The following is a 26999-nucleotide window of genomic DNA, read 5'->3' as shown; positions in this document are numbered from 1 at the left end:
CTTTCAAAAAGCCAATTTTAATAAAAGCTCTCAAGGTTATTTCCTTTAAAAAAAAAAGGACTTCTATGCATGTCACTAGTGACAAACACTGGGGGCTGGCACTATGGCACAGTGAGTTAAGCTGGAATCCCGGCTGCTCCACTTCCTGTCCAGCTCCCTGCTAATGCTGCTAGTGCTCCCTGGGAAAGCAGTGGAAGACGGCCTAAGTGCTTGGGCACCTGTCACCAATGGGGGAGACCCAGATGGGGTTCCGGGCTCCTGGCTTCTCCTAGCCCAGCCCTAGCTGTTGTAGCCATTTGGGGAGTGAACCAGCAGATGGAAGATTTCTCTCTCTCTTTCAAATAAATATTTAAAAAATGTATCTACTCTGACTTGAGATAATAGTTAGTGATGGAATGAAATCATGATTAATAAGACATCAAGATAAAAGAAGAGCAAGAGAGTTTGCAGCCGTGCACAGGGTGTGGGCCTACGTGAGTGCTGGAGCGGCTTCCTGAAGATCTGGGAGCCACCACACACACAGGCCTGTTAGGGACGTGGTCCTACAGCAAGGAAGACGTGGAAGCAGGTTATGCTCTGCAGTGGTTCCGTTTTTGAGCTGCAAAAAATAAATATACATATATATATATATCAATTAGTAATCCTAAAAATAAGAAAAACATACAGAACTTGAAAGCAAACATCTCCAAAGTTTCTGTGCTTAAACTCATCTGGTGACCAAGTCAGAATTTAGAAATCTATATTAAGCTTAATGATAAATATTCAAAAGCTCTTTTTCAGTGAAAGTAAAAAATGACCTTTTGGGTTGTTAATAAACAAACCTTACACTTCTAAATTATTTTTATTTTATCTTTATCTAGTGTATTGAAAGAATATGACTTTTTTAAAACTACAGAGATATTGGATCAAAAACATCTTAGGATCTCTGTTCTAGTGAGGTGACACTAATTTATTCTTTCAGGGCCTAATTTATTTTTTCTAGGTCTTTTTCATTTTTCCCAACGACTTCTCTGAGATCTCAGTCCCGCAGGTGTTATTCACACCCTGACACCTAAATGTGGCTCCCTTGCCTCTCTTGGGAGCTTCCCTTTGGCTCAGTGACTAAGAACTCTACCTGGAATCACCAGACTCACAGGGGATCCTCTCTCCACCATTTGCTATTTGGGTGTCTTTGGAAAGTCGTATAATCTCTCTGAACCTTCTCCACCTACCAGAAAGAAACGACAACGCACGTAACACTCTCAGCACAGCACTGGGTGTGTAGTAGGAGTCCGGGAGACGTGAGCTCTGACGGTTACCACTGTTACTGCCATCCACCCTCAGGCAGTCCGCTTTGGAACCGCCCACTCTTGACCTTCTTTTGATCTTGCCTCATGAATGCCTTTCCCAATACCTCTTTGTGGTCAAATATTGTGTGTGCTTTTTGCTTCACTGGGTCCTGGAATTATGTAATACTGCAGGAAGCAACTTTCTCCTGCATATGCAAATAACACTTTATTTGCACCTTTCTTGTGAAGTTATATTTTTCTCTCTTGTATGTAACAGACGGTATACATGTGGATCGTTGCTAAACATGCCATACTCCCTCCTAGAGAGCCTCTCAAGAACACGGGTCATTTCCTATTTATATGTGTCCTTCCCAAAGACTTCAGCATTAAGCCTTGTCCTTCATGACAATCAATAAATATGAGTTGAATTGATAAATTAATATTTCTGTCCACTCAGTGTATCTCCATGATGGCAAAGGCCAGGCATTGAGGAAGGTCACCAGTTAATCAATATTTCAGTCTTTACATCTCCAGTCCCTGTCACATGTTAGAGCAAATAAAGTGATACCACCACATGAATATGGAAACTCCCTTCCTTCCCCACTCCCTGCCATTAACTTAGTGACCTTGTAGAAGTCTTTACCATTCCAGGAGTCAGGGTCCTCACTGGTGAACGCAGGAAGTTGGGTCAAGCATTAAAGAACTCTTCTGGTTGTATGATCCAGTATCTCACACTCCAAACGATGTCCTGCACCTGCAAAGATGAAGATGTGAGGGGAGGGCGCATCGAAGCCACTGCAGAATGATTGGGACATTGGGACCCAACGGGGACCAGAAAACAACAGAAAGATGTACACGAAGAGCACAGGTTTGCTTAAACCCAGAGGACGAGATTCACAATGGAAGCTGGAACTTGCGCAGGCATTAGTCAAAATCTATTTAAAGCAACTAACAACCGCAAAACACAATTCTCATCAGGTAGCAGAGAAAATTTGGGGCAGGCATTGTGGTGCAGCTGGTTAAGCCGACCACTTTGGGTGGCTCACATCCCATACCTGAGTGCCTGGTTCAAGTTCCAGCTACTTCACTTCCAATATGACTTCTGGTTGGTGTGCCTGGGAAGCAGTAGGCAGTAGCTCAAGTACTTGAGGCCTTATACCTCATGTGGAAGACCCAGATGGAGTTCCAGGTTCCTGACTTAGGCCTGGCCCAGCTTTGACTGTTGTAGGTGGTTGGGAGTGAACCAGAGGATGAAAGAGCTCCCTCTCCCTTTCTCTCTCTCTCTCTCTGCCTTTTAAAATAAAATGCACTTTTAATAGAAAGAATATGGAATCTTGCTGTAAAGATGTTAGAAGAGCTAAAAAATGTTAAGTATTTGAGGTAGTACATGTTAATTAGCTTGATATAGTCATTCCATGATTTATAAATGTATCAAAATATCATGCATGCTGTATACTATCAATACATACAAATTTTGTGTCTTAAGTTTTTTTTTTTAATTATAAAAATTTAAGAAACACATACATGAATGTGTTTTAAATGTGACACAAAGGTTAGCATTGGCAGGCAGCCACTTGCCCTGCTATGGGTGAGGTGGTATCTCCAGCGCCCAGGGCTGGGGTGGTCTAGCAGGAGGGACTGCCCAGCAAGAGCTCGAACCACAGAGGAGACTCAGCTACCCTCAGATCTGTTATCCTAAGCAGCAAATGAGGGAGAGAAACACTCTGGTTGGTTTCTCTCTTTCTTCTGCCTTCTGATCACTCTCCATGGCTAATCCGGGCTGTAAAACATTTGGCAAGATACACTGGGAATACAGCCTATGAGGTCAGCTCCATGCAATAAAATTCAGGGCAGCAGAACATGAGAAATGGATCTGGGAGCAACTAAATAGCTACTCAGCCCCCATGGACGTTAGTTAGCTTCAGAGACGATTTTTCCAGAACGGGATTTCTCCTGGTCCTTGACTTACTTGAAGTTCCCTGCCCTGGCTGCTGCCATCACACCTTGCCATACAGGACTGAGGCTTTGGGGTAACTAGGAGGCAGCCGCTGACAGGTGATCTGGTGAAACAGACCCCATTACATAATACTCAACTGTATAAGTTCCAGAACCTTCCCCAGAAGCTTTTTCTTTTGAAGACTTTTTTATTTATTTATTTGAAAGGCAGAATGACAGAAAGAGAGGGAGAGACAGAAAAGAAAGAGATCTTCCACCCGCTGCTTCACTCTCCAAATGGCCAAAGCAGCATCAACCCAGGCCAAAACCAGAAGCTTGGAATCCTATCCCGATCTCCTATGTGGGTGGCAGGGGCCCAAGCACTGGGCCATCTTGTGCTGCCTTCCCAGGTGCACTAGCAGGGAGCTGGGTTGGAAGTGGGGCATCCACAACTCAAACTGGCACTCAGTATGGGATGCCAGTGTTGCAGGCTGTATGTGGCTTAATTGGCCATGCCACAACAGTGGCCCCCACTAGATGTTTGTTAATAAGTGTTCCACCTGCTCATAGTTAGAGCTTTTCTTGAGCAGTGCCTCCCTGACTAGAACACCTGCCCTTTTCCCTAAAAGGTAAATAGGTAAAACATTGGCAAAACAAATTGGTATCCCCATGTCAATTACTAATTTAGCGTTAATAATCAACCCATCTTCTGTGACAGGTTGGTTCTTCCAACAGAAACATGAAGTCCATCCATGTGTTTCCTGATAATGAGCACCAAAAAAGTGGCCATCTTCCCTTTTCCTTTTCTTATGTAAGGAGTCTTCAAAAAGCTCATGAGAGGGCCAGCGCCGCGGCTCACTAGGCTAATCCTCCACCTGTGGCTCTGGCACCCCAGGTTCTAGTCCTGGTTCTAGTCCTGGTCGGGGCACCGGATTCTGTCCCAGTTGCTCCTCTTCCAGTCCAGCTCTCTGCTGTGGCCTGGGAGTGCAGTGGAGGATGGCCCAAGTCCTTGGGCCCTGCACCCCACGGGAGACCAGGATAAGCACCTGGCTCCTAGCTTCGGATCAGCGTGGTGCGCCGGTTACGGCCATTGGAGGGTGAACCAACGGAAAAGGAAGACCTTTCTCTCTGTCTCTCTCTCTCTCACTGCTAACTCTGCCTGTCAAAAAAAAAGAAAAGTTCATGAGAAACTCTATTGTAAAAATGTATGTACGGGGGCCAGCACTGGGGCACAGTGTGCTAAAGCCCCAGCCTGCAGTGCCAGCATCCCATATAGGTAATACAGGTGCTGTTTCAAGTCCCGGCTGATCCACTTCCCATCCAGCTCTCTGCTGCGGCCTGGGATAGCAGTGGAAGATGGCCCAAGTCCGTGGGCCCTGCACCCACATGGGAGACTGGAAGAAGCTCCTGGCTCCTGGCTTCAGATCCACTCAGCTCTGGCTGTTGCGGCCATCTGGGGAGTGAACCAGTGAATGGAAGACCTCTCTTTCTTTCTGGCTCTACCTCTCTCTGTAACCCTTTCAAATAAATAAAACAAATCTTTAAAAAAATGTATGTACAGATTTCAAAATATTTTGCTTATCTTTTAATTCCAATTTCTGTGAATTTTTGAAGTCCTCTCATACAGTAATCTACCAATTAACAACATCTTTTTTTTTTCTTTTCTTTTCTTTTTTTCTTTTTTGACAGGCAGAGTGAACAGTGAGAGAGAGAGACAGAGAGAAAGGTCTTCCTTTTGCCGTTGGTTCACCCTCCAATAGCCGCTACGGCCAGCGCGCTGCGCTGATCTGAAGCCAGGAGCCAGGTGCTTCTCCTGGTCTCCCATGTGGGTGCAGGGCCCAAGCACTTGGGCCATCCTCCACTGCACTCCTGGGACACAGCAGAGAGCTGGCCTGGAAGAGGAGCAACTGGGACAGAATCCGGTGCCCCGACCAGGACTAGAACCAGGACTAGAACCTGGGGTGCCGGCGCCGCAGGTGGAGGATTAGCCTAGTGAGCTGCAGCACCGGCCAATTAACAACATCTTGGTCGACCATGGACTGAATAGACAAGGGTCATCCCATAAGATTCTGGTGAATCTGACAACTTCCTATCATCTAGTGATGTCTTGGCCATCATGATGTCCTAGCACAGCAACTGTGTGCTCACGTGTGTGTGTGATACTGGTGTAAACACACCTACTGCACAGCAGCCTGTTATATAACCATATAGCACACACCACAGTGTACAGCACCTCACACTTGGTAGCGACAATCAATGACTATGTTGCTGATTAAATATTACTGTATTATACATTTTACCATTATTTTAGAGTGTACTGGTTTTGAGTTCTTTAACACAAAGTTCACTCTAAAAGCAGTGTGCATGGGATGCTGGCTGCAACCACATACCGTTCCTGCTTACTGGGTCTCTCTATCAGCCAGGTTGAGAAGTGGACTGGTATCATCTAGGTGTGTAAGTGAACTTGTGTTTGCAATTGCTGCCGATTGCCTAATGAGGCATCTCTCAGGACAGTTCCTCTTGGTAACACGTGACTGTATTTCACAATGACAGTCATTGATTTAAGCTGGCATTTAGGAAACATTGGTAAAATGATAGCACACGTGAATGTAACTCATACAAATTCAGTGATACCCACCGAGAGGAGAAGAGTAGGAGAGAAAGATGAAGGGTAGGGGTAAAGAGAGAGGAGGAGAGAGAGGAAGTTTTCCAGTTATGTGGCAATTCTGCCAATCATTTCACTCAACAAACAAGTGTTGCTCAGAGTAAGTAGGAGACAGGAGATGTGATCTACTCTGCCCTGAATCCATCTTCATTCCCTCTTATCTCCTAAATCCTGTTTCTGAGATGCTAATATTTAAAGATACAGCATTGGAAACTTAAATGCTGCTCACTCAGTCTTAGCTATATACACATTCTTATATGCCAATGCTGTAAACTATGTATGCTGTATGAAACGGGCAAATTGAGACTTCAGAGTAGACAATCTGTAATAGATTCTCACCTTTAATGCTACTTCAGAACCTAGTCTTCTTGCATAGCGTCATTCTGGTGTATACACAATGAGAGTGAAAATTCAACTGAGAGGTTGGCAATGGCACATTGTCAGAGAAATAAAGTTTTACACTCTACCAAAATGAGGGGTAGGGGAGAGGTGCTAAAAAGCAGTACAGCTTCAGGATTTGTCCTCATGGGTTAGCCCCAAAATGACTAGCTATGGCTCTAAGATTCACCACACAACTCGCCCAGTAATAACAGCCTCTCTCATCCCCAGGAGATACATGCCAAGCCCCTCAATGAATGCCTGAATTTGCAGATAGTATTGGACCCTATATCTACTACACACATCCCTTTGATAAAGTTAATTTATCAGTTAGGCACAGGCGGGGCTTAACAACAATAACTGAATAACTGATAATGAAACAGGACAGGGCCCAGTGCTGTGGTATAGAGGGTAAAGCCGTTGCTTACAGTGCCGGCATCCCATATGGGTGCCAGTTCGGGACCCGGCTGCTCCACTTCTGATTCAGCTCTCTGCTGTCGCCTGGGAAGGCAGTAGAGGATGGCCCAAGTGCTTGGGCCTCCGCACCTGCATGGGAGACCTGGAAGAAGTTCCTGGCTCCTGGCTCCTGGCTTCAGATCGGTGCAGCTCTGGCCTTTGCAGCCATCTGGGGAGTGAACAAGTGGATAGAAGACCTCTCTCTCTCTCTCTCTCTCACTTTCATTCTGCCTCTCTGTAACTCTGCATTTCAAATAAATAAATAAATCTTTGAAAAAGAAACAGGACATAACAATATACTCTAACAATAGTAATATGAATATGATCTATCTCTTCCATAGCGCCTCTCTCTCTCTCTCTCTCTCTCTCTCTAATATCTAGTACTTTCACCTCTTCACATAAAGGAAGCACTTACAGCTTCTCTTGGGCATCTCCGTGTTGCCAGCATCCCTACCCTTGAACTCGGGGCCGTGACTGAGGGAAGTAAGGGTTAATTGCACACAGACCTTATGGTATTGCAACAGTCACTCTGCTAACCACAAAAGTTACTAAGTCACTAACAGGTGGGTGGTGCACACAGGGTGGACATGGACCTGCCCTGGGCAGGACAGAGTAGGACGTTGTGCCATTTAACCGTGCTGCTCAAAACATAAATTTAAACATATGGATTGCTTATTCCTGGTATTTTCCATTTAATATTTGTGGGTTACGATTGACTGTGGGTAACAGAGACTGCAGGAAGTAAAGTCGTGGGAAAAGAGGGGGCTATTGGACTTCCTGTCCGTGTCTTAGCTATCCCCCTCATAAAACAGGGATGGCACTGTTTCCACCATCTCAAATTATCTGCTGTTAATAAATGTATGACTAATTCAAAAAATTAATTAATTAGCACATAATATCTGCTTCTTGCTTATTGTTAAGAAAGAATATATGGGCACTATATCCAATTATTAGGCAACCCATTCTCCAAAGCTAAAGTGTTTAACCTCCTACAGAATCCAAGAAGGTAGCAAATTCTTGGTTAGCAGAACTCATCTTGGGTTTGCTCTCCTCAGACTAAGGACAATTACAATAATGCGAATGCCACTTTGAACAACATCATCATCAAACACTATAGAAATACTCTTACTTAATCCACTGGCCCAGGAGAAAATTTTTCCCAACTTCAATCCAGATCTAAAAGGCTTCATCTGATCTGCCTCAACTTGCTAATCTCAGCCGTGTAATATCCAAAATACATGAACCACCCAGGGAGATCTCATCCCAGCTCCTGCAGTCTGCAAAGCTGCCATCAGTAACGCACTTTCTGCTAGCGCTCCCCCCCCGACTCCTCCACTCCCTGCTGCCCTCCACAGCACCACTCTCTCTAACATGCCAGGCCAGTGCTGAGAAGCAACCTAAACCACAAAGAACCAAAAAGCAAATATTTTTGCCCAAAGCTAATGTAGCAAATTACATGCAAGATCTAAACTCCAAGAACCTTTTAAATGGTGCAAGTCTACACAAACACTCAGCGTCCAGTCTGCCAAGACTTAAGAACAAAATTAAATCTTCACTGATTCCTACTGGAGGATTTATGGAACCAGTTAAAAGATCAGGGTTCTGGGCTCAGCAGGGCTGCATCCTTACCTGCTCCTTCAATGGGTTTCTGTTTGCCTGTCGATGAAGGCAACACTCTACCTCGAGCACATAGGAACAGTGCTCCAGGCAAGACAGGTACCTACTTACACGCAATGAGAAATTAGTTAGACAAGTGCTGAGCTACCCTAACTGGGCTACCACGTGTTTAGTGCAAACAGGCACGAGTCAGAGCTAAATGCAAGCCCTGCTTCTGCAGTGAGAAGGGTGTATCCAGTTGGAGGAAGCTGCTGCCTCACACGTGGGTGCTATCTGCCTTCTTGCCTCAGACAGGAAGCCTTATTCTGATTCCCTTTAGATACCCAATCGTGATCCGAGCCCCAGCCAGCCACGGAGCAATGATGAGAGTTGATGCCATTTTGCAGAAAACCAGATGAGGGAAGCATTTGCAAATGGAGTTGGTTTGGAGGGAGCCATCGGCTGGATGAACATTTGTGGTCAGAAGACTGGGAACCGACAGACGTATTGGATTGAGCTGTGCCTCTGCCCCACAATTACATTACCTAATATTTGACCAGATTCTCCATTTCCTGTTCCATCACTTGTGGCTGCATCCCCAAGAAGCAGCATAGATGAAACCGAGGAAGCTCATTTACAGAAAATAAGTGCAGTAGGAAAACTGGCCATGGCAATGTTGCAGAAGGAAGCCCTGGAGTTAATCGCCTGCATCTGGCTTTGTTTTGCTCACACACTCAGTTGGATAGCAGACAGCAGTGGTGGTTATTTTTTGAGCACTTGGGGAAAAATGTATTTTTTAAGTCAATGTGTGCCATCAGTTCTGCATCATTTTCATTGCTGACTGTCTTTATGCTTGGATTTCAGGCTGAATTTCAACGAGGCACTTGCATCCTTATCTATCAGTAGGGAGACGAGTTACTCTCAATGATTGATCACACACTTTCCTGGATCCTGTGGCTACAAATGTCACCCTGAAAAACCACGCTTGCACAGTGTCCTCCAGTGCCCGGGAAGATCAACAGGAAGCTGGCCACCAAGACGAGGCTCAGTGACCTACTCCAGATCCAAGTGAGAAGGCTGGCAGCGAGAAAACCTCAGGGCACACAGCGTGCACTGGCCAGACACACACAGGCTTCCAAGCCAACATTCAGAACTGGTAACCAACTGTTCTTTTTTTTTTTTTTTAATTCCATGGATTTGAATGCTTCTGAGTGGAGGAGGACAAAGAGTTGAAAAGGAGGAGACAAAGGAAGAATATTCCTTGAATTCTGATATAAACCATGACTAGCGAATGAGCATTCAAGAGGACACCTCTGACAATGAGTCATTTTTGTCATCTCCATTCTCTTCTGTCCTTTCCTAACTTTTTTTTTTTTTGACAGGCAGAGTGGACAGTGAGAGAGAGAGACAAAGAGAAAGGTCTTCCTTTGCCGTTGGTTCACCCTCCAATGGCTGCTGCAGCCGGTGCACCGCGCTGATCTGAAGCCCGGAGCCAGGTGCTGATCCTGGTCTCCCATGGGGTGCAGGACCCAAGGACTTGGGCCATCCTCCACTGCACTCCCTGGCCACAGCAGAGAGCTGGACTGGAAGAGGGGTAAGCAGGACAGAATCCGGTGCCCCGACCAGGACTAGAACCCAGTGTGCCAGCGCCACAAGGCAGAGGATTAGCCTATTGAGCCGCAGCGCCGGTCCTAACTTTCTATAATAAGTAGTTTCTAATAAGCAGCAAGAAGGGGAAAGTATCCCTCAATATCTAAATGCATTTGATTCCTAAGTTCTAATAATGTTTGGACAGGGGTTTGGAGGAGAAGAAATCTATTTGGCTCCTGAGTTTCAAAAACCAAAGGAGATTGTACAGAGTGATAGATTTATATGAACCAATTTGGCTCCTGAGTTCTGAGGAGAAAATTCTGAGACATCAAATAGCAAGAGACACCATGGTGGGCTGGCGCCATGGCTCACTTGGTTGGTCCTCCGCCTGTGGCACCGGCATCCCCTATGGGCGCCGGGTTCTAGTCCTCTTCCAGTCCAGCTCTCTGCTGTGACTCAGGAGTGCAGTGGAGGATGGCCCAAGTGCTTGGGCACCTGCATCCGCATGGGAGACCAGGAGGAAGCACCTGGCTCCTGGCTTCGCAGCGCCAGCTGTAGCGGCCATTTTGGTGGTGAACCAACAGAAGGAAGACCTTTCTGTCACTCTCTCTCACTGTCTAACTCTATCTGACAAATAATAAAATTTAAAAAAAAAGAGAGAGACACCATGATGAACCACTGATAACCAATGTTTCCCTGCCCTGCTCATGTGGAAGTAGCCAGAGTATACACCGATGGGCAGTTTCACAGGGTCTGCATCTGGGTCAGTTTTGCATTACTCTGTTTTTAGAAAACAATGTTCCCTATTTGTTTCTTAAAGTGAGGAGGTCTGCAGGTGGGTGTTTGGTACAGCAGTCAAGCCACAGGGTGGGATGTGTGCATCCCATATTGCAGTGCGTGGGTTGGAGTCTCAGCTCCACCCTCCATTCCAGCTTCCTGCTACCGCACACCCTGGGAGGCAGCAAGTACTGGCTCAAGTAGTTGGATCCCTGCCACCCATGTGGGAGACCCAGAATGAGTTCCTGAGTGTAGACATTTAGGGAGTGAACCAGCAAATGGGAGATCTCGCTCCCTCTCTCCCTACATCTTTTTCAAATAAAATGAGCAAACAAAAATTAACCAGAAAAGAAAGCAAAGAAGACTCCGTGTTTTTGAGACAAGCAGAGAAATTTGGGACAACACAGATTCGGCAGGCTGCTTTGTCAAATGTACTCAGCAGAAATGCTTAACCTGGGATACATCTTTATGTAAACCTGCATTCTCTCAGTCAGTGAGGTAAGGCTCTGAGATCTGTCGACAAAACGTGTGAGGCAAACATGAAGCATGACTTCTTGGCCTCAGCCCACGAACTCTTCACTTACGTTTTAGACAAATTAAATCCAAGGAAACAAAATGCTGGCCAAATCCCTATGCCAAGGAACTTGTCAAGGACCTAGCAACTTGAACTTCACCCTACTTGCAATACTGAAGAGGAAATACCACAGCTGTCAAATGAGCAGTGTTGCTGCTATACCTCAAGACAGGATGTAACCAGAGAAGCAAAATGTTGAACATAAAAAAATACAAGGTGAGATGGAGCCTTGTGGAGAAAATTTGTTTTCTTTTTAGAAAAAAAAAATCTCTTCCGAATACACGTGCGTGCGTTTCCTACTTGGACCCACATTCCTTGATCCATCTCACGAATGTGCGTAGTGTCTGGCCACACCACTCAAGGGCCACATGGTCTTGGCCCACGCGATGAGCTCAGGAGCACCCCTGTGGTTTCACCCTGCGCCGCTGTCTCCCATGGTTAACAACCCTGACAAGTGCTCCCCACTTCCCACCCAGCCAAGTGCCCCGTTAACTCAGCACTCAGCCACCCGGGCTCAGAGGTGGGGGAAGAGTCCACTGTCGTCAGAGCCAGTGAGAACCTGGGAGCAAAAGGTCCCAACTGGCTGCGGGCACTTGCGAAGGGGCCCCGGCTCATGGGGTTAATTCCTTTTTCTCTTGTGCGTGAGGGTGGCACACTTAACGGCTTGTTGAAAATACCAGTCCAGTTCCTGTTGCGAGGGCTCAGCCCTGCATCCTGCCAATCGCAAAGCGCCACGGATCTGTTTACTAAGGGAGTGAGGGATGTGAAGAAGAAAGGACAGAGGGAGGGGGACACCGAAACTCACAGACTCCTCCGAAATTCTCATTCCCCCCATCCTTTTCTCACAACAGCCTCAGAGGAAACATGCTATAGTTTCTATTTTACAGATGAGAAAACCAAGGGCCAAAGGGTAGGTAAACTGTCTAGGATCTCAGGATCTCACAACCAGGAAATGCTAGAGCAAGGTTTCCAAATGGTCTAACGCTTGCTCTTTCAATCTCTACAAAAAAAATCAGAGCATTAGCCAAGGGATGCCTAATGAGTTTGGACAGAAAACAACAAAAAATCTGAAGAAACTTGGGGAAGTTTCTTCCAATATGCTCTAGGTTTGTCACCCTACCTAGCACAGTCCTGTACTAGCCACACCTCCCCTTAGCAGGGACGTAGCAAGGGGAGCCCTGAACACTCTGCTTTCTTCTTAAATAATCTCCCTCCAGCCTCCCTTCTCTTTAATTTGCAGCAGCTCTAGCCGTGTGGGCCAGGAAGGTCTCCCCTGCACCTCATCAGCACGCGGCTGCACCTGGGCCTGACCCGCGGGCCTTCCTTCCATTCCCCCAGCTTCCTCGCTAAGCCCCACAGACCTCGTTTTCAGCTGTGTAAATGCTGCCTTCATCAGCAACCAGGGCCTCCCTTCCAATCAGCCCCACCTGCCTCCCAGTCCCGACCTCCTGAATCCCAACACACGAGGAGACCTGGCCCACCACAAGCATCCATCGCTTGGTCCCGGCAGGTGCTTAGCAACCAGGTATTTGCGCCTCATCCACTCCCTGACTCCTTTCCCAGGATACAGTGGCAGGTCTTACCTGAAGACCCCAAGCCTGAACCAGTGCCCAGCCCCTGCTCTCCCACGAAGCCAGAGCCCTTCGCATTTGAGGCTCCTCTCCTACCACACACACCCCTTCCTCCTGCCTCTCCCAACCTCTTCCCTGCCCTGAGTTCTATCCCCCTGCACTGCTCCTCTCCAAAGACTGTCCTAGATGTTTCCCTCCCTCTCTGAGGTCGTGAAGCACTTCTTGTTGGTATCATTCACTCGGCTGATCAGGTCCGTTGCCAAGTAGTCCTTTATCTTTTTTTTTTTTCCTCTGAGTCTTCTTTTAATAAATTGCACAAGCCACAGTCTGGCTTATCTTTATATGCACATGTCCTGTCTACTCAACCGGATTGGGTGTCCTCCAAGGCTCTGTCCTCTCCCATCTGCTCATCTCGCGTTCTGATGACTCCCTTGGAGAGAGCCCATGCACTTGTGTAACACCGAGTCTGCTATGCTGTTCTTGCCACCAAACCCCACTCAGGCGCCCCTGGCCCTACAGACCTCCCCCCTCCTCCTTATAAGTCCCAGAGCCATCTACATTCCAGTGACACCTTCTGCTGCAGGCACAGATCCACAATGATACGTTCCGAGTTTCTGCAACACTCCTCTATACAAGCATTAAAATACACTCTTGTCCTGAGGTGTCTGTGAGTGTGTGTACTTCCTGTTTTCTCAAATACAGCGGGGGCTTCCCCAGGACAGTTGCCAAGTCTACAGCTTCTCTGGCACAGTGCTAGCTCTTCGAGTCCCTGCTACCTATATGCAGCCTATATTTTAGAAGGTAAAACGGAATTTGGACTTCTAGTTTTAAACGTATCACAGAAAATAAGACTATCTTAACTCTAAAGGAAGCAAAGCCTGGAGTCAAAACGGAGCACATCTAAACCCTGAGAGCAAAGGTTTTGTGTTAACAATCTCCTTTCAGAGGGCACCCAGTTCAGTGACAGCACAGGCGGCACCCAGCTTCCCGGGGTTGTCTTGTCTCGTTATCTGAGAGCAGAAACACAACACCTAAAAAGAGCCCGCCTGGGTGCAGATTTCAGGCCTCATTTTCCTAAGTGGAGAGTTGCACGTGGCCAAGCAAAGCCGACCTGATGAAAGCCAGTGTAGTCAGCTTGCTTTCAAATCAACAGCCGTAATTGCCACTAGCATTTAACCTGGCACCGATCACACCTGTGTTCTGGAGCCAAGCTCACTGGCCAGCTCAGCACCTTCTGAAACCCCAGGTGGCTGAACTCCAAGGCAAACAAGACCGAACAGATGAATCACAGCAGTGAGAACCCGGCAGCTGCCACTGTCATCCAGGGAGCTCACCCACAACCCTGCAGGGCAGGGAGTGACCTGGAGTGCACTGGATCAGGGTTGATCCCCCTTCAACCCCCTGAAGCTGGGTCTCCAGTCATTGCTAATGTTAAGATAGGCCCCTCTGCCTTCTTCCTGGCCTCCCAAGGCTTCGCTCCTCCCCAATTAAGCCACTAGGCCCCATCTTAGAAGTGAGGTGTGGCAATCTGCACACAGAGCTGTTCTCAAAGGCCCAGTCTTTCTCTAGACGGCAACAAAAGGCCAACAACCCACATCTCCCAGCTCTTTCATTATGAATGAAGCTCACGGGAGCTGGCAACCACTTAGGGTGGTCCATAAAGTTCTCAGGATCTCACTCGAACAAGGCAGCACCCCATCTCTGTCAGCCCAAAGGCCATTCAGCGTGGAAACGGAAGGTAAGGGTGAGATTCCACAGACTCGGCAGCTTCTACATTTTTTCCCCAAAAGACAGAGTTACAGAGAGAGGAGGATAGACAGACAGACAGACAGACAGACACACACACACACACACACACAGAGAGGGAGGGAGGGAGGGAGAGAGATGGAGAGAGAGAGAACTTCCATCCTGTTTCACTCCCCAAATGCCCAAATGGCCACAAAAGCTGGGGCTGGGCCAGGCTGCAGCCATGAGCCAGAGTTTCTTCCAGGACTCCCAAAGGGCTGCAGGAGCCCAAACACTTGGGCCATCTTCTGCTGCTTTCCTAGACATTAGCAGGGAGCTGGGTGTGAAGTGGAAGCAGCCAGTGCCCATACGGGATGCCGGCATTGCAGGTGGAGGCTTAACCTGCTACGCCACAATGCTGGCCCCAGCTTCTAAATTTTATCACAAGTTATTTCAGAAAAAAAGCAATAACAACTGAGCGGAAACACTACTCATTCTTCCAAAGTGCACCCCACGTTCAAAGTCATGGCGTGTTGAGCCTCCAATCCTGCTCTCCCTCACTTGGTGGTGGAGGGAGCAGCGTCTGCCTCTCCCTGTGTGGCCAGCATCCTACAGCACCAGAGAATCCAGAAATTCAACGTCTTTATTCCGCAAGCATTTACTATGTGCCAGACATGTTGTGAGGTCTGGGAAGTAGCAGTCATTAAAGCAGGAAAGACTTACTCGCTGGAGCTCACATTCTATTCAGGAGGAAACGGGCAATTAACAAATACACCAACAGACTCTCAGGTGGCCAACAGGACCATGGGAAAAATAAGGCAGATGAAGCAATGTAGGAATTACCCAGGGCAGGTGTTGGGGTTATGTAGGGCGGTCAGGGAAGGTCCCACCCAAGAGCTAACATTTCTGGGAGACTTGAAACAGGTGGAAGGAGGCACACACGAGAGTAGGGCAGGGGTTTTTCTAACAGTAGGATTGGTGGGAGGGTTGGCGTGGTTGTAGGATGGCAAGGGGCCAGAAGAGTCACAGCGAAAGGCAAGGTGGGGAGTGGAAGGAGCTGGGACAGGAGAGGAGCGGGAAGTCAGATCACGTACCACACGGCAAGCCGTTCTAAGGTCTTTGGCATTGACTCAGCATATCCATCAGGGCACTGTCAATAGACAGAAGCCACACCAACTATTTCAACAGAGCTCATTTAATATAAAGAACTATTGGCCGGCGCTGTGGCTTACTTGGCTAGTCCTCCGCCTGCAGTGCCGGCACCCCGGGTCCTGGTCCCGGTTGGGGTGCCAGGCGCTGGTCCTGGTTGCTCCTCTTCCAGTCCAGCTCTCTGCTGTGGCCTGCGAGGGCAATGGAGATGGCCCAAGTCCTTGGGCCCTGCACCCACGTGGGAGACCAGGAGGAAGCACCTAGCTCCTGGCTTTGGATTGGCACAGCACCGGCCATGGTGGCCATTGGGGGAGTGAACCAACAGAAGGAAGACCTTTCTGTCCATCTCTCACTGTCTATTAACTCTCTATCTATCTATCTATCTCTGTCTGTCTCTCTCTCTCTCACTGTCTAACCCTGCCTGGCAAAAAAAAAAAAAAAAAGAATTGTTAACTAGGATTAAGTTTGCCAAGCAGGTAACTGAAGGGGTAACAAGCAAACACCAAGGTGTCTTGGAGACAGCAGCTGTGGAAAGCTCCCTCCCTCTAGCTCTGGGATAGGAGGAAAATGCAGGATTACTAAGAGGTAGAAGCTCAGAAGAGGTCCCACGGGGCTGGAGCCCAGACCTGGAGGTGGGATGACAGCTGGTGCTGGAATCCCTCAAGAGCCAGCATCGGGCTGGTTCCAGAGTGTGGCAAAAACTGCAAAGTGGATTTAACTGCTGCCACACACAGGAACTGCCACTGTGAAGCAGTGGCCTGGAGAGCCACAGGCAGGTGGGGCACCCACAGAAAACCAAACAGGAGACAGCAAGACCCTTCTCTCTCCAGCACCCCCAACTGGCTGTGCCCAACAGGGGTGCCTGCTGACCAAAGAGAGATGTGGTCTCCAGGGACCCAATGGCAGCCACATAGAACCAAGGCTTGAAAAGTGGATTAGGAGCTGAGAGGTACTAATTTAATAACTGGCACCCTCTTGATGAGATGAGACAAAGAATGCAGAGCAAGGGGATGGTGAAGTTGACCTGCTCCGATGGCCGTGTTGAGAAGGGACAGGAGTAGGGCAGGAATAGTGGAGCTGGTAGGGGATGGTTGGATTCTGCGTATAAGGAGTCCCAGTGGACTTGCTGGTGACCTGTATGTGAACTTCAAAAGCAAGCAGCCCAGGATGATCCCCTCAGTGTGGCCTGAGGAACCGAATGGAGGCTGGGGGAGGCTCATCCTCGGAAGGGAAGAGGCTGTGTGGAGCTCTGGGTGACCCAGGTTGAAATGCCTGTTAGAAATGCACTTGACAATGTTAACAAGCAGGTGGATTCCCAGGCCTGAGGAGGGTCTTGGCTAGAATTGTGACTCTGACTCTTAGCCTCTGGAGAGATGGATTTGAAACCCACATGACTGGGTGAGACCATCAGTTCATATCAATGTGGCTCAGAACACACAATGGCTAGAAATCAGACGTGGGGTCAGAATGTTGTAGGTTTGGGGGCCGGAGCCATGGCTCACTAGGTTAATCCTCCACCTGAAGCGCTGGCATCACATATGGGCGCTGGGTTCTAGTCCCGGTTGCTCCTCTTCCAGTCCAGCTCTCTGCTGTGGCCCGGGAAGGCAGTAGAGGATGGCCCAAGTGCTTGGGCCCCTGCATACACATGGGAGACCAGGAAGAAGCACCTGGCTCCTGGCTTCGGATCGGCGCAGCACCGGCCCTAGCGGCCATTTGGGGGGTGAACCAACGGAAGAAGACCTTTCTCTCTGTCTCTCTCACTGTCTAACTCTGTCAAAAAAAAAAAAAAAAGAAAAAGAATGTTGTAGGTTTGAAACCTGGTTCTACCACTGCTAGATTTCCCCGGGGCAGCTCCTCCAACTCTAAGCCTTAATCCCTTACCTGTAGCTTGGGAATGATGACAATCACCCAGGGGCATTGACCTCAGGTGCACATTAAATGCAAGGCCTGGTATGAACTCTTAAATGGAAGCTGTGATCATTCCTATGCTATTATTGTATTATTAGTAGTGAAAGAGAACGAAGCCCAGAAAATCAGAGTCCTATGACCAAAAGCAAAGAGAATGGAGTTGTACTAAAATGATACCTTACTCATTGCAAGAGAAAATATAGGGACACCATATATGAGATAAACTTGTAAACCTTGCCTCTGCATCTACATAGCTTTCCTTCTATTCACACGTTTACTTGAAATTCTAAGTGGCTTTTGCCTAGGCTACTTCTCTGGACTTATGCCTGGGGTATGGGGTAACAAGGTTGTTCTCCTCCATGAGAAAACTGAGAACAAAGGAAGTGGGACTGGCGCCGGAGAACCTTCTGTGATGAGACAGAGGCCCAGGATGAGACAGAGGCCCTCTGGCCTGTGAACACCTGCCAGGGGGTCAGAGATGCCAAAGGAAAACAGGAAATGATGAGGCGGATCCACAAAAGGATTCTCAAAGAACAATATTAGCAAATCACTTAAAACACTAAAACCGAGTTTACAGGGCGAGCCCAAGATAGAAACTGAATCCCCGCCTCCGGATAAACTATTGGGACACCCGTGTGTGCCTGTCCTGCATGAGCCGTGGATGAGTCAGGATGAACACTGCTGTGACGCCCCTGGGCCCCTACGCACCAGACTCCACTCTCAGCCCATTAATTGTTCATCTCTCATTAAGCATTTTCGCTCAGGCAGGCAGGCAGGCAGGCAGGCAGGCAGGCGTTCCCCTGCAACAGCTCAGCGGCAGGGTTATGTAAGGTTCTACTGTATTCCTGGCCCAAGAGCTGAGCCCAGCTGCCTGCACAAGGCACTCCCTTCCTCGGGGTAGGTCAATCCAGGAGACTAAGCCTCAGATCACACAGCTCAGAAACTACATCAGGAGAGTCAAGAGCCGGGCGTGCTCCCAGCTGGGGCTCTACTGCCTGAACCCCAATTGTGGAATGAAAGCTCCCTCTCCCATGTCAGTGGGCAGGGCCTTTTCATGGTCATCCTGTTTGCCCTCTGCCCTTCTGCTTCTCACACCAGTCCCCAACACTTGCACAGAGAAAAGCCCTCGCTGGCCAAAGCCCCTATTCCGAACAGCTGTTCCTGGATGCTAGCAGGGATCCTCCTAGAACAATGACTGCAAACCCTGGCTGCACATTGCAGTCTCCAGGGGAGATTCTCCAAGTGTGGTTGCTCGGGCTCCACCCCAGGCCCACTGGGAACGGAGCCCAGGCACAGTGTTTTTGTAAAGTTCTTCAAGTGTTTTGACTGTACAGCTGCACTTTGGAACTCAGTGGCCTAAACTATAAATTCCCTCCAGGAAGCTAAAGCCACTGCTTGCCCTTCAGGTTGTTTTTCTAAGAATATATCAAATGGGGGACTTCAAAAAGTTCATGGAGAAAACAACATTAAAAGGCAAGTCTCAGGGCTGTGGTGTGGTGTAGCACGCTAAGCTGCTGCTTGCAAAGCCAGCGTCCCGTGCAAGAGTGCAGCTTCGAGTCTCGGTTTCTCCACTTCCTATTCGGCTTCCTGATACTGTGTCTGGGAAGGCAGTGGACAATGGCCCAAGTGCTTGTATCCCTGCCACCCACACTGGGGACCTAGATGGAGTTTCTGGCACCTGGCTTGGGCTTAGTCCAGCCCTGGCTTTTGCAGCCATTTGGGGAGTGAACCAGCAGGTAGATCTCTCTGTGTCGCTCCATCTCTCCCCACCCCCTGCACCCCATCACTCTGCCTTTCAGATAATTTGTTTTTGAAAAAATGACAAATTTCTTTGGATGCAAAAAAAAATTTTGAAATCCATCCATTGGAGTAGTCTTCTGAACGTTTCATGAAAAATGCATACTATAAAAAAATACAGGTTCAAAAAATTGTTTGCATCCAACTTATCTTTTAATGCCATTTTCCACGAGCATTTTTTAAAAAGATTTATTTATTTATTTGAAATTCAGAGTGACACAGAGAGAGGAGAGGCAGAGAGGAAAAGAGGTCTTCCATCCGATGGGTTCACTTCCCAATTGGCCGCAACGGCCAGAGCTGTGCCTATCTGAAGCCAGGAGCCAGGAGCTTCTTCCGGGTCTCCCACATGGGTGCAGGGGCCCAAGGATTTGGGCCATCTTTTACTGCTTTCCTAGGCAATAGCAGAGAGCTGGATCCAAAATGGAGCATCGGGGTCTCAAACCGGTGCCCATGTGGGATGCCGGCACTTCAGGCCAGGGCATTAACCCACTTCGCCACAGCACTGGCCCTGAGCATTTTCAAGCTATAAGTTCCTCCCTCCTTCCCTCCCCCCTTCCATCCCTGTGTGACACCGATGACTAGGACAGGGAACATCTGTCACCTCAACCCAGAGCTCAGCGTGGGCGAACCCAGAGCCCATCCCACAAATTCCCATCCAAACCTGCACCACCCCATGACCTTGAAGCCAAGGATCTGTAAGAGGACTCTGCTGATGCGAGACTGTGTGACATGAAAATCCCCCGAAAGGCCCGTTAGGAAAAGACAAAGAAACGCCTTGCTTCTTCCTAGAGCTCCCCTCTCGGAATCTCTCGGCAAGTTTTGGTTTGTCACTTCTGCTACCTCCTTCAGCCCTCCAGATGGCCCCACTGTCCATGGCAACGTCGTCCTGGGAATGGGCAAATGGCCACTGCCAAAGGGGCAGACGGATCTTGCGGGAATGACCGGGCTTGCCTTCTCTGCCGACGGTTGGCTCGCAGTAAGTCTCCTGAGGTGACCTGGTAACTGTCGCCCTTTAGAAAATGAAGCCGCCGGTGCCACGGTTCAACAGGATAATCCTCCGCCTTGCGGCGCCGGCACACCGGGTTCTAGTCCTGGTCGGGGCACTGGATTCTGTCCCAGTTGCTCCTCTTCCAGGCCAGCTCTCTGCTGTGTCCCAGGAGTGCAGTGGAGGATGGCCCAAGTGCTTGGGCCCTGCACCCCATGGGAGACCAGGAGAAGCACCTGGCTCCTGGCTTCGGATCAGCGCGGTGCACCTGCCGCAGCGCACCGGCCGTGGCGGCCATTGGAGGGTGAACCAACAGCAAAAAGGAAGACCTTTCTCTCTGTCTCTCTCTCTCTCACTGTCCACTCTGCCTGTAAAAAAAAAGAAAGAAAGAAAGAAAGAAAAGAAAAGAAAAGAAAAGAAAAGAAAAGAAAAGAAAAGAAAAGAAAAGAAAAGAAAAGAAAAGAAAAGAAAGAAAATGAAGCCAAGATAAACTTGGGAGCTTGCAAGCCTGCTTTGCTTCCTCGGGCCTCCATTGCCCTACCTGTAACACAGACACGGCGAATTCTGACATCTGAAGACTCCTCGGATGAAGAGGAATTCTGTGAGTTTACATCAACTTCGTCTGCAGCATCTGAACGGTTATCCACAGAGGGTCCCCTTGCACTCCTTCCCCACCCTCTCCCCCTTCTTTCTAAGGCTCATCTCTGAAAGCATCTGTTATCAACCGCCGCCTGAGGTCCATCCGCAGCCAGGGATTCTTCTCCTGCCAAGAGGAGGCAGGTGACCCACACCAAGCCAGGTCCGAACCTTCCTGCAGCCCCTCCTTGCTCAGTGTCACTCACTCCTCCACGGCGTGAGCAAGGCTGGGGTCTCGGAGGGCTTCCCAAGGGCTGCTCTCCCTTTCACAGAGGGGTCCTGGGGAGCAGGCAAGTGCAGGTGCTGAGCTAAAAGTAAAAAAGCAGAGAAATAGCTTGGGGAGCATTCTTCTAAGATGTCTGATCGCCTCCACCAGTCGGCCCCTCCCCAGTCCTCTCAGTGTCCCTAAAGGAGGCCTGTCACCCCCCTGGCAAGGCCAACAGCAGCCACACATGCCCGCCTTGCAGACCTGCAGCTCTGGGGGCCTCCTGCCTCTGTCTGTCCACTGTGGGGGTTCCACCCTACCCTCTTCCACTCTGCTCTCCTGGGCTTTCCCCAGCAGCTGGCTGTGTGGGCCAAACCCCCATTTGCATTACGCCTGCGGGGGTCTGACCTCCTCTGTACACCCAGACACTGCCTTTAACTGGAGATGTACAGGTTAAGGGCGAGCCTATCTGTCCATGCCTTGGAAATTTAGGTGACCTCAGCACAGACACCCAATTTAGGTCTCTGACCACCCATGGTCAGCTTGGGATACTTACTGTCTCCCATGATACAGCCTGCCTCTGTTTCCCACACCCTACCAGACTACTGCTGGGTTGGGTCATATTAACCCTCTCCTGCGTTCGACACCACTCCCACTAAATGAGCAAACACTAGAGAGGGGAGCAAGAGGAGAGACTCACATCACGCACAGGAGGGATCTGTGATCTACTGTCTCCGATCCCTCTCAGTAGAAGAACTCTGCTAACATTAACACAAAGGATCTGAGCACATTAGAGGTAATCAAGTCGCCCCACTGTCAGGTCACACTTATTCAAACCCCAGAGTCCCGTGACAACAAGAGTGTGCTTACCTACATGAGGTTCTGTCACTCTCTAAGCAAAGGAAATAGGAGAAGCATGACGACTTTATCATTATTACGGATTCCTTCTATTTTTATTCTTGTTACTTTTATATACCTGCTCGCTCCCTACAATTGAGCATTCATTGTCTTTTTAATGACATCTTGCTTAAAATAGTAGTAAGGAAATGTAACTTCCAATGCCAGGAGTGGAAGACTTTCTAGAACACATTGACTCACTCGAAGACTTATGCAAGAATATTTCTATGGCAATGAAAGAAGCCATTCTTAAAAAATTTTCCAGAGAGGAAAAAATGATCAACTACTATTGCTCTCATACCGAAACTTATAGTAGGTATCATAATAAAACACCTAGCCATTTTAACCAACAATTAAAATACCCCTTTCCTGAGGGCCTGCAAGAGATAATCACTAGGATCTGTACAGGGCTTCTATCAGCTAAGTGCCTGTAAGCAAAAGACATGAATCAGAAATAGACAGCCACTTAAACAACAGCCAAACCTATTCGGTCATTGATAACACTTCTGGGATTGATCCAGGCAGAAGCTGAATCGAGATCAGGGTTAAAGTGCTGACTATCCAAGCCCACTGGGCAGCTCTCCCATGTAAGTCACTCCTTTCTGGTTCTGGATGGGGTGAGCTCCAAGGTTGGGGCAGGGGAGTAGAAAAGGGGGAGGAGAGTTCTCTGGAAGCCAAAAGTCACTTGAAGGAAGAAGGGTAGGAATCCAGAGACTGGAAGGAAAAAAAAGGAGCAGGAAGTTATTAAGGCAAAGTCAAGGAGCTCTAGCATTTTCTGTCACTGCCAAAATTGGCATGATGATGGAGGGCTGTCCTTCAAGGTCATCGGGAGTGCAGGCAGTAATCCATCAATGGCAAAGGGCAAGGGGGGCCTACCAAGGCAACCTAGGCAGGCAGAGTTTGCAGGCACAAAGCAACCCAGCTGGGGAAGCCTCCCGCGCCTTTCCCTGTCTCAGCCCCGACAAATGACAAATGTCTCTTTTATGTAAGGATCAAACAGCATCGGAGGCAGCAACATAAGCAAAACTTCAGTGACATTGATTTTGCATGTTAGCAGAGTCGCTTCTGAAGAGGAACTCCCACGACTGCGGGAGAGTTTCTTACCTTGCGAACTTGCTTAGCTGCCACGCCGGAACCAACAGGAACCAATCCATCCCGCCTTTCTGACAGCATCGCGGTGACACTTCAGTTACCTGATAACTGCAGCCACGGCCTCCTCTCTGAGCAGGGAAACCTCACGAAAGCTGAACCTGCTTCCTCCTCAGCTTCCATCACCCTCCCGCTTCTGCTTCCACGGCTAAGTCTTCCTGGCAAAGGTACTGTTCACACTTGAACGGAATCCAAGAGTCGGCTTAGACATGCGTTCAAATCCTGGCTCCACTACTGGCCACTGACGGATGTGACCTTGGTGGGTTACCTTGACTCTACGAACTCTGGGTTCCTCATCTGCAACACAGAAGTTGCTATGAAAAATTAAACAATATAAGAACTGTTTAGAACACAGAAGTGCTGTGGATGTTGTCATGCCAACAAGAATTGTAAATAAGGATTCAGCCTACCTGGGGATTCACATAAAAAGTATATTTTTTCACCTAAAATGTTCACCACCTCCTGACTATGATTACAGCTAGCCAGTCTATCTTTTGTTTTATGCAAAAATGTTCTACTCCAATTATAGTGAAATATTCTCAAGGGATTATAAACGCTTAATCCAATACAATCATCCTTCTAATATAAAAAGTAATAGCACCTGAATTTTATTTACCCAAGCAATAACTGTAGATGATGAACATGACAATGTTAATGATGGAGAAAAAGATGCTATGATCAATATCTGAAATTTACTTATAAACTTTGTTTTTGCGCCAGTCTAAAAATGGCAGTAGAGGAGGTTGCAAATGTTTCTGTGCTCTCCCTGCAGGCCCCTGATTTGACTGGCTTTCTGTTCCTTGTTAGAGTGTGAGCTCCTGTGGGTAAGACCTACACCTTGGTCACCTTTGAATGCCAGCATCCCTGAAAGACCCGGATGGATGGGTGAGTGGTCGGTCCACCTGCCCTGGAAGCACAGTAAGATACAGCCTTAAAAAGAAAGCTCCTCTTTAGGTTTAGGTTATATTTGTGTCAATTAATGTGAGTTTCAGCTGCAACCATGGGAACAAATGAACAGAGGTGTGTTTCTCTCCCACAAGCGGTCCAGGAGTAGTCTGCCCATGGTACCAGGGGCTCAAGGGATTTGCCTCGTCTTGCTCTGTTGTGTCTTTTTTTATGTTCTCATCTTGCTCCAGGATGGCTCTGAATCTCCAGTCCTTAACATCATACTTTACGGAGCAGGAAGGTACAAGAAGTGTTTACATGAGTACTTGGGTAGCAAAATGGATGGACCTTCTCAAAGAATGCTATTTACCCCTCAATATCCATTTTTCCCCTTTGCAAAAACATAAACTCACTTTTTATTCCAGCTTCTTTCCATAAATAATAAATACGATATATTCCAACCTACCTTGCAGCTAACTGTGGTCATAGGGCAAAGTTCTGAACAATAAGACATAAGCAGAAGTTATATAGAATTTCTAGGAAGTTCCTCCTCTTTAAAAGAAACACAGTTAAAATGGCTGGAGCTCTAGCAGCCATCCTGGGGCATAAAGATGATAGACAAAAGCTACAACCTTAGAATGATAGTCTTATGATCTCGGGAAACTGAGTAGCCAAAAACAGCATGGAGGAACCATATCAGTTCCAACTCTGAACTTCTTCTGAAATTAATTGTTGTCTCTTTTATGTTATGATTGTAAGGTATTTCTGTCTCCTATAAAGCTGGATCCAATCCTCTTCAGTACAGAACCACAGTAAGTTTTCCTCCCCTTCCCATCTACCAGTCACCAGCAGCATTGTCCTCCACCAGTGAGGCCGTCACAGAATCTTCTGTTTTACCCTTTCTCACAGGGAGTGGTAAATAAAGGACATGAGGCTCATCACGCTCATTTTTGCAGGCAAGGAAAATTTCATAGCAAAAGGCAATAAAGCACAAATCATGAACAACTCCCCTCACAGTTCCTGTGAGGTGAAAAAGATTAAAAGAATTTAACTCCAAAATCACATAAGCATTTCTGTCACTATACAAAAATCTAAAGCTATGTTCTCAAGAAGGAAGGGAAACATTTTATTTTATTTTATTTTATTTTATGCAGAGAAACAGAACAGAGAGAATGCCCTTCTATCTACTGATACACTCCCCAAATGCCTGCAACAGCCAGGAGTGGTTCAGGCCAAAGTCAGGAGCCCAGCACTCAGCCCAAGTCTCCCATGTGGGTGGCAGGGACCCGGGTACTGGAACCATCACCTGCTGCCTCCCAGGCACAGCAACAGGAAGCTAAAACAGAAGCAGAGAAGCTGGGACTGGCCCTGACACTCTGAGATGGGATATAGACATGCAGGGTGGTGATCTGGGGTGAGGGTGAAGCCCACCCCAGGAATATGTCTTTAGGTAAACTGCTCCTAATTAGTTCAGGTACTTGAAAAAATGAAGTCAGCAAGGAAAAATAATCATTGCTCTATTTCAAAGAAGAAGATGAAAACTTCTTTTCCTGGGGCAGGCACTGAGCGCAGCAGTTGAGGCACTGCTTGGGACGCCTGCATTCCATACCAGAGTCTGGATTCAAGGCCCAGCTCCACTCCAACTCCAGCTTCCTGCTAATGTGCACCCTGGGAGGCAGCAGGTGATGACTCAAGTACTTGGGTCCCTGCCACTCACAAAGGAAACTCAGATTGAGTTCCTGACTCCTGGCTTCAATCGGCCCAGCCCTGCCTGTTGTGGGCATTTGGGTCATAAATCTACACATTAAGGTGCTCTCTCTCTCTCCTCTCCCCCCACTTCCCTCCCTCTCTGTTTTTCAAGTAAATAAATAAAAACAATTAAGAAAAAACACTTCATTGCCAATTGCTATAAAACAGAATTGGCAACTTGGGTGGGCAAAAAGATTACTCCAGTTTACTTCTTATAAAACCCCAGGAATAGAAGTTCAAGGCACATCCATTAGCAAGATAATTTCATGAGTAAACTTTATGGGGGCCAACACACCCATGAATACTAAGAATATTTTCCAGGCTAACAGCTGTCTTCTCTCTGATTCTATTGAATTCATGCTTATTCTAATAAGCCCAATTCTTACTCTATTCATAAATGAGTAGAGTGTGCATCCAAATATAAGATAAATTGATGGGGCCAGTGTTGAGGCCTAGCTGGTAAAGCTGTCACCTGCCTTCAATGCCAGCACCATATGGGTGCCAGTTTCATGTCCTGGCTGCTCCACTACCCGTCCAGCTCCCTGCTGATGGCCTGGGGAAGCAGTGGCAGATGGCCTAAGTGCTTGGGCTCCTGCAGCCATGTGGGAGACCCCAAAGATGCTCTGATCCCTGGCTTCTGCCTGGCTCAGCCCTAGCCTTTGTAGCCATTTGGGGAGTGAACCAGCAGAAGTAAGAACTAACTCTTGGGCCCGGTGCTGTGGCTCAGTAGGTTAATTCTCCATCTGTGGCACTGGCATCCCATATGGGCACCAGTTCTAGTCCCAGCTGCTCTGTTTCTGATCCAGCTCTCTGCTGTGGCCTGGGAAAACAGAAGAAGATGGCCCAGATGCTTGGCTTCTGGCTTCAGATCAGCTCAGCCCCGGCCACTGTAGCCATTTGGAGAGCGAACCAGCAGATAGAAGATCTTTATCTTTGTCTCTCCCTCTCACTCTCTCTCAAATAAATAAATAAAATATTTTTTAAAAAATGCTGTCTCCCCCTTCCTCCTTTCCTCTCTGTAATTCTGACTTCAAATAAATAAATAATTTTTTTAAAAAAAAGATTGGCACAATGGATCAAAAACGGAAGGTTTTTATGCAGGCG

At 47.9% G+C, this 26999-nt stretch overlaps 1 long non-coding RNA gene across 1 annotated transcript; it reads right to left on the bottom strand.

Annotated features, from left to right (window-relative positions):
• LOC127493092 (uncharacterized) lies at positions 1-24968 on the bottom strand. Its single transcript, XR_007923063.2, has 3 exons — positions 23217-24968; positions 1912-2022; positions 1-598 (listed from the first exon to the last, which is right to left on the bottom strand). It is a non-coding gene; the product is annotated as an uncharacterized lncRNA (long non-coding RNA).
• Between the last annotated feature and the right edge of the window lie 2031 nt (positions 24969-26999).

Source organism: Oryctolagus cuniculus, chromosome 5 (assembly GCF_964237555.1).
Source record: "Oryctolagus cuniculus chromosome 5, mOryCun1.1, whole genome shotgun sequence".
Classification (NCBI taxonomy): Eukaryota; Metazoa; Chordata; class Mammalia; order Lagomorpha; family Leporidae; genus Oryctolagus; species Oryctolagus cuniculus.
This window is presented reverse-complemented; position numbering and strand designations above follow the sequence as displayed.